Below are 8,211 nucleotides of genomic sequence, written 5' to 3'. Positions count from 1 at the left end.
CTGTGTCTCCCAACAGGCACAGCTTCCTGCCTTCAGGCCTATAGTGACTGCCAAGACAGTGTTTTGAGGGATGTACCTCAGCTGCTGGAAGAGTGACGGGGTTCTTTCAAACCACAAGGTGTGAGCCTGCAGATAGAGCTTCCTGATAATTTGGCAAACTTTAACACAATACCCAATATGACTTAAGATCTATTTACCTTTGCACAAGAAATGTTAGCATTTCAATAGCCAATAAAAGGAAAGGTTGCTGTGTGTGTGCGTGCGTGTGTGTGTGTGCGCGCGCGCGTGTGTTTAATGTAATTCCTACACTGAGGATTTGATGGTGCAAAATATGTCTTCAAAAACCTCCTTGAACAAATCTAAATAAAATACTTCTGATTAGCAAAGGAGACAGTCACCAGAGGAAAGATCCCACCTACACAATGCCAGGAAATTCAGACTATTCATCAGATTGCTCATGGGATTGCTCAGAAGCAAACATGAGTGGTGACTTTATTTCAGCAGGTGACTGCAGCTATGATGCTTTGTGCCTCTGAGAAGTTAGAGGAGAGGGTTTTGAATGTTTTACCGTAAAGGAATGATAAGGTCTTGAGGAGATATCTGTTATTACCCTGGTGAAAGTATATAGGGTATTTCATATGATAACCCATTCATGCATATCATTTTTATGTTCTTACAAGTTTATATTAGAAATATCTTAGCATGTGAAACATAGAAGACAAAGATGGGTATAGTTAAAAATGGCATCCTAAAATAGTGAAAAATAAGATTTTAGGTAAAATTTCTTCTATAATTCTTTCTATTACTTCCTATATTCCACATTCATGTTTTCCATCAAAGACAGAAAGTAGACTACATGACATTAAAATACTTTTATTATTTATTCAGACACAAGCTAGAAGTCTTGTCTACAGAGGTAAATAATTAGGAGGTGTTGTAATATTACATATGCTGGTTAGGATTCTATGCAGATACCTCACGTAATTAAATCAGAAAAATACTAAATCCAAATAGCTGATACAGGACTCTTTATTATACATTTTAAGCCACTGTATATTTTAGTTTTTGTGTGAGCTCAATATTTAATTTAACCCATAATAATCAAATGTTTACTTTTATGCAAGGAAAATGCAGTTCTCCTAACCCAGCCTGCTACAGGACCCTTTACAGACAGGGACACACCAACAGTAACACTGGTTTCCTGGTCTCACACGACAAATGTTTGATGGCGTGACTTTACCTGAGCTCATGTCTCAGAAGTTCACAAGCAGAGCCACACAGCTCTTTCTGGGCAAAGATTTATCCAGCTGTATTTATTATGCTATTCTTATGGCAAAGCAACAAATATGTTCTTGTCAAATGAAACAAGTGAAAACTGAATTTTACTCTGAAATGAAGCAAGAAAGATTAACTTTCTAAAATATTCAAAGTGGAAAAATTGGCATTGCCATGCTTCATAGGAATGCTTATGGGTCAGTCATGATTCTGTGTGCTATAGACACATAGGCTGTGCCACTGGCTAGCCTAGATACTGAGAATTATGGAGGGATGAAGCCAAGTTCATGGCCTTATATAGTTTATACTCCAGGAGCTAAGCACTGAACAGGTATGACTATATGAAACCCATAGGGTGGTGGTTATAAGTCTAGTGACCTGCAGGCTGGGTAAGGAGACAGAAGGATAGTCACTCTCATGAACGATTAGCACACGTCTGTAAAGAAAAGGATTGTGAGCAAAATCCCAAGAGAAGTGACTGAGCAAACCACGCAGACTAAGTACAGAGCCTTAAGGGCTCATTGGCCAGAGACTTGATGAATTATGAAGACAGTCACAAAAATGGGCAAAATCAAGATTAAATGAGAAAGCAATTCTTTTTGTAAATGTTAATTACACAAAGAGTTAACTGGTCTCTAGTTTGAATATTCAAATAGAAAAGAGAAGACCCATAAATACAGATGTTTTTATGACATCATGGACTTGCTGGAATTAGCTAGCCAGTGAGTATATATGAAGAAGAAAAGAAGGTCCCAGAAAACACCCTACATTAACATCTATAGGCTCGAAAGAAAAGGGAGCCAGCACACGGCATAAGGGGAAGCTGCTACAATTAGAGGAAACCCCAGTGTTACAGAAGTCCTGAAGGTAGTTGCAAAAGAAGGGTTTAAAAGACAGTGACAAATATTCATAGTAGATCAGGGGCCAGGATACCAATGGTTTGTGTATTTGGTAATCCAGATGTCAATGGTGGTCTAAGAGAACAAGATTTCATCTGAGCCCAGAGATGAGTGTTTGAGTACATCTTAGAAATGGGGAAGAGAGGAAACGAAAATGCAGGGTGGGGACCACAGGGGGAGGGGGTCTTGGGGAATCTAGGGTGGGCTTTGCTTGTTTTTAAGATGGGAGGGTCTGTAAATTGTCTGTAACATTTAGCAAAAATAAAATAGAATTGTTTCCTTTATGCTTTTTCAGTAAGTGCATATTCTATAATTGAAGAATTCAACCAACAGGTAAAAAATTTCTCTGCTATTTGGACAATAACATTCACAATCTCCCCTCATTACATAGTATATAATAAACGGTCTTAAAGAATGAAATGAAAATATAATGTTTATCACATAGAATTGACAGCTGTCAAGTTCTGCCTGGTTAATCTTACATCTTTCTGCCCTGGTTAAAAATCATCCTGACCAGCCATAAGAGTTGGAATTGATGAGCATACTGGGGAAATAATGATAGATGAAAATAGGTACACTAGTGAGATGCATAGACTTAGAGATGTAGAAAACATTTGATGTAGAAATTCATATAAATAATTATAAGTATTCACATTAACATATAATAATGAAAATGTATTCCTTATGTAAGCTTAGACAAGAGTTTTCTTATGGTGAAAGAGATACAGAGAACATAAATAGAGCCATGCACACTGTGGTTACATATGTAGCTCACTGAAGCTGTTGGCATTTCCTGGGTATGTTAGCTTAAGTGCCCCTCACATCAAGAAAAAAAAAAAGAACAGAGAAAGAAAATGTCATCCTTCAAGTAAATGATAATCTTTATCATCCTCGAGCTATGACAGCAAGTATAATCTGTCACAAATATCACATATGAAAGCAGCTTCCAGATGTTTCTGACTAGGCCAAAGTATATGTTTTGTTTATGAATCATTCTTCAGAGTTGATTCATTGGGAATTTCCAGCATAACAAAGAGACTCAATGGAATAATTTTCATTGTGTTTATACACTCAAACTGGATGAGACTACTACTGAATTTATCAACATTAAACTTAAATTAAAATCTGAAAATTGGATAGAGTAAGCTAGTACATGGACGTCTTTGAGATTTTTTTTCCTGACCTTAGAATTTGACGTTTTCCCACTATTTTATCCCACCATTTTGAGAATATCCCTGCAGATGTCTTATTTTTAGATTTTTTTTTTTATTGCTTCGAATCTGGAGAGTACAAGTAAGTTAAATAGAAAGCTGGGCTTGAAGGGTCCAGGGGTGTCTTCATGAATGTGGTCGTCATAACCTTATTAAAATACATCCCCTTTGGGCAGATATTTCTGTTGACTTTCAGAACTGTATAAAATCGCCTTCATTGTTTTTATGGGTCTTTATATCTCCTGCATTGACAAATACTCTAAGCTACAAATCAGATCTGCGGAGATCTTTGTTATACTTATATGTTGCAGACATGGCCAGTTACCTAGCCAGTATCATGCTTCAGTTCTTGCTTGGTAATAGAGCTGTGGTTGAATGGGTAGGGTGCAAGGTACCCAGTTTAAACATTGATATTTCATCTTTGCCATGCTAGTTCCCATGGTGACAGATGATATATTTATACCAGTATAAATAGCATACTGTGCTCAGCAGCTTGGGTGAGCATTGAAATTCCTGATAAAAAGACACAGGCTGAATTCCCTTTGTTACTTTTTCTTTGAACATAGAATAATGGTTGGAGCTATAGCAGCTATATTATCATCATGGGAGATTAACAAGAGACTTATCCCTACATATCTAACCTAATAAAGTAAGGCAGTACTTGTTACTTCTGAACCTGTTCTCATAAAACAATAATTAGTTCTTCAGTCTATTGACAACAGGTCCTCAATGATTTATAACCAAACAAATGAACACACTCTCATTCTCTTAATGTACACAGCAACAGAATGAATCTGATCTTCCCCAATAACACAGTATTGGGGTGCCATAAGCATACTAGTTGCCACAACCAGCAAATCCCAAACCTCAGTGGCCTATGGAAGTTTGTTTTCTCTACAGTGATGTCTCTAGGAAATAAGGTCAGGAGTGTAAGGGGGAGACAGAAATGGCACTCAGCCTCGGCAATCCTGGCCCTTCCCCCTCCCACAGTGACTTCCATCATCCAGCTGGAAGATTGGTAGAGGAGTACAAACTCTAGGGAGAATTTCTCAGCCAGGCCTACAAGAGGTGCCCATTTCCCTGACTGGTGCTCCGAGCCTTGCGCTCTGTGTTAGAGGGAAGCATATACACAGAAGCCACCTGTGAACCACGATGGGCAGAGAGCGATTTGGTGCTCACCTGGTGGCTGCCTTCAGTAGACAGATTTTGATGAATGTCCACCAAATTTGCCTCCTGTTTTACCACCTATGATTAGATCAACTGTAAATAATGTTATCTGCATACATCCCATGCTTTCTTAATGGTTTAAAATGAATATATTTTAGTTGATATGTGTGTATCTGTCTTGAATATATGTATGTACCCACATTCACCCATGTGCATGCAAGAGATCCCTTAAAACTAGAAACACAGGCAGTTGCTGTGTGTGCTGGCAACCAAACCCAGGGCTTCTAAAAAATCAGCAAGTACTCTTATCTGCTGGGCCATCTCTCCAGATATTACCCCACTGCTTAAACATAGATTTTATGGAAGAATAATTCACAGACAGCAAAATAGTCATAAGAAGATCTCCAAGGTTTTGATGTCTTGATGCCTTGTATGTATGTACATGTATATATGCATATATACGGTATACATTTATGTATGCACTCTCCTCCTGATACACCAACACAACACCCTACCACCCCAGAGAACCTCACACTCCTTCCTCATCTAAGCCCTCACAAATCTCTCTCTGTGACACCCACATCAGAAATATACATAAGTAAAACTACAGATTTGCCATCAAAGGTTTTCTTCTCCCATGGAACATACATCTCTAAGATTCCTCTGCCGATTCTGCCGGAGGTGTTGTCAGTCTCCTTCGTCTGATTTCTAATAGAATACTACTGTGCATTGTATATATAACAAGTGCCTGGCTTTGGTGTTGGGGATTCTGAATGCAGCCACTCTAAGGACCTTCATCCAGGCTCCTGGGGAACATGGGCTTCATTTCTGGTGAGCAAATGCCTTTGAAATGAGCTGCTGGGTCATATTCAAGTGTATGCCTAAGCACTTAAAGGAATGATTATCCAATATTCCAGAGTGATTATATCTCCTTTACCGCCATGTTCCCTGTTATAAGCCTCTAAGTGATGTCATTTAGTAATCTTATTCTAGAAAGGGAGACTACCTACATATTAGAAGTGTTTGCCTCAGGGTAAGTATGTATGAGTTTAGATTCTGTCATAAGTAATTGCATTTGAACCAATTAACTAACTCAGTGACTATTAACCTGTCAGATTGTGAGTCCCATTGCCTGAGTCTGTCATCAGTAGAACATGACAAGCCATCACTAGTGTTGTTTACTCATTCAGGAAGCAGTCAAGAATAATATAAAAGACAAGGCAACATTATTCTATGCTGTGATTTTTGGCTCTTTTCCTGGAGGCAGATAACTTCAAGTGGACTTTGGGGCATGGCTAGGGACAACTGCTATTTCCATGTGTTGGATCATTTGATCATCTGTCCAATGTCACAGTAAATTGTCCAAAAGAGTAGTATTTGGTTTCACTGTAAAATATGGAGTGTTATGGTCATGGGTGAAACAACTGTTACATGTGTTCTCTGCAGTAACATTGTTCAATCTAAGTAGCAGATTCAAGGCTGGTTAGGGATTTGCTTTAGATCTAGAGTTTCCTACTTATCACAACTTTCCTGGTCAATGAATCAATATCGAGTATTAGTGAAGAAGACTTAGCTGAGGACTTCTTTCACAGTTCTTTTTAAAGTGTAACCTTACTGTCTCAAACTGGCATACATCCATTTATAATTCTGTTAATTTATGACTATTAAATGTGCCACAAGTTACAAATACCACCAACATAAGCAACTTATTTTAAAGAAAGTTAGCTTGGAAATAATTTAAAAATATACCCAATTTTGAAACAGAGTCAATGTTAGCCGAGAATGTAAGTGCTAACAAGATTAAAAATAGAAAATCATGAGTTAGATATAAATAATGAAACTTAATTTTTATCTATTTAATTGCTCAGAAAAAGTTTCAGTGAGGTAAAAGCCAAAGATTCAAAAAGCCCTTAGAATAAAGAATTCTTTTTAAATTAGTTTGGAGTACAGTCCTTTTTTTGTCAAATGCTTAAACATTCCAATTGTTTCTTCATTCTCAAGTGAGCTGCTTCTATACGAGTAAGCTACACACTCAGTATTTTGATTATTATTTTTTCAGGGTTTTTTTTTTAATTATAAGAAGGTGTCAGATTTTGATCAAAGGGTTTTTTTTTTAATTGTACATCAACTGAAATTTTCGTGTGATTTTTTTATCTTTGAGTCCATTTACATGATAAATCCTGTTCCTTGTTTTAGGTATGTGGAACCATCCTTGCATCCCTGGAAGCTTGAGTATGGCGAGTGAGCTTTTGAGTATTCTTTTTTTTTTTTTAAGATATTTCCTTTATTTACATTTCAAATGTTATCCCTTTTTCTAGTTTCCCCTCCAAAAACCGCCTCCCCCTCCCCCTCCCCCTGCTCCCCAACCCACCTACTCCCATTCCTGGTCCTGGCATGCCCCTATACTGGGGCATAGAGCCTTCACAGGACCAAGGGCCTCTCCTCCCATTGATGACCGACTAGGCCATCCTCTGCTACATATATAGCTAAAGCCACAAGTTCCACCATGTGTACTCTTTGATTGGTGGTATAGTTCCAAAGAGCTCTGGGGGTACTGGTTAGTTCATATTGATGTCCCTTCTATGAAGCTTCAGCCCCCTTCAGCTCCCTGGGTACTTTCTCTAGCTCCTTCATTGGGGACCCTGTGCTCCATCCAATGGATGACTGTGAGCATACACTTCTGTATTTTCCTGGCACTGGTAAAGCCTCACAGGAGACAGCTATATCAGGCTCCTGTCAGCAGGCTCTTGTTGGCATCTGCCAAGTGTCTGGGTTTGGTGGTTGTTTATGGGATGGATCCCCAATGAGGTAACCCAGTCACAAAAGAACACACATGATATGTACTCACTGATAAGTGGATATTAGCCCAGAAACTTAGAATACCCAAGATACAATTTGTAAAACACATGAAACTCAAGAAGAAGGAAGACCAATGTATGGATACTTCGTTCCTTCTTAGAATGGGGAACAAACTACCCATGGAAGGAGTTACAGAGACAAAGTTCGGAGCAGAGCCTGAAGGAATGACCATCTTGAGTATTCTTGAATATGGTTTGTAAGCATTATCTTGATCATTTTCATGTCTGTATTTACTAGGGAGATTGGCCTGTAGTTCTGATTTTTGTTGAATCTTTACCTGGTTTTAGGTATCAAATTAATACTGACTTCATACAGAATCGAGAGAAGTACCTTCCTTTTCTATTTTACAGAATATTGTGACTAGTATTGGTTTTAGTTCTTCCAAGGTCTGATGGAGTTTTGTGATGAATCCGTCAGGCCCTGGCCTTTTTAACAGTGAGAGATTTTTAAATTATTGTGATTATTATAGGCCCCAGTGATTATTATAGATTTTCACAGTACTTTTTATCAATGATTAAAATTTCCATCCATTATCTGAAGACCTTCCTTGTATATTTTTTTTCTCTCTCTCCTATGCAGTTCCTATTAGAACTACCTGATCACTAAAAACACTTTTACTCCTAACACACTTAGTTTTAGTGTCAGTCAGTTCTACAGTTAAACAAATTCTGCATGACTGCTGATCTTTTTACTTTGATTTCTCCAGTCATTCTTGGGTCTACTCAGGTTTAGCTGTTTTATCTTATAGTGTTTAATACAAAATAGTTGATAATTGCAATACTGAAATCTGATCTAAGAAG

This window comes from Mus caroli, unplaced genomic scaffold (assembly GCF_978045245.1).
Source record: "Mus caroli unplaced genomic scaffold, Mus_caroli_1 scaffold_3, whole genome shotgun sequence".
NCBI classification, from domain to species: Eukaryota; Metazoa; Chordata; class Mammalia; order Rodentia; family Muridae; genus Mus; species Mus caroli.
Note: the sequence above shows the minus strand (reverse complement) of the source record.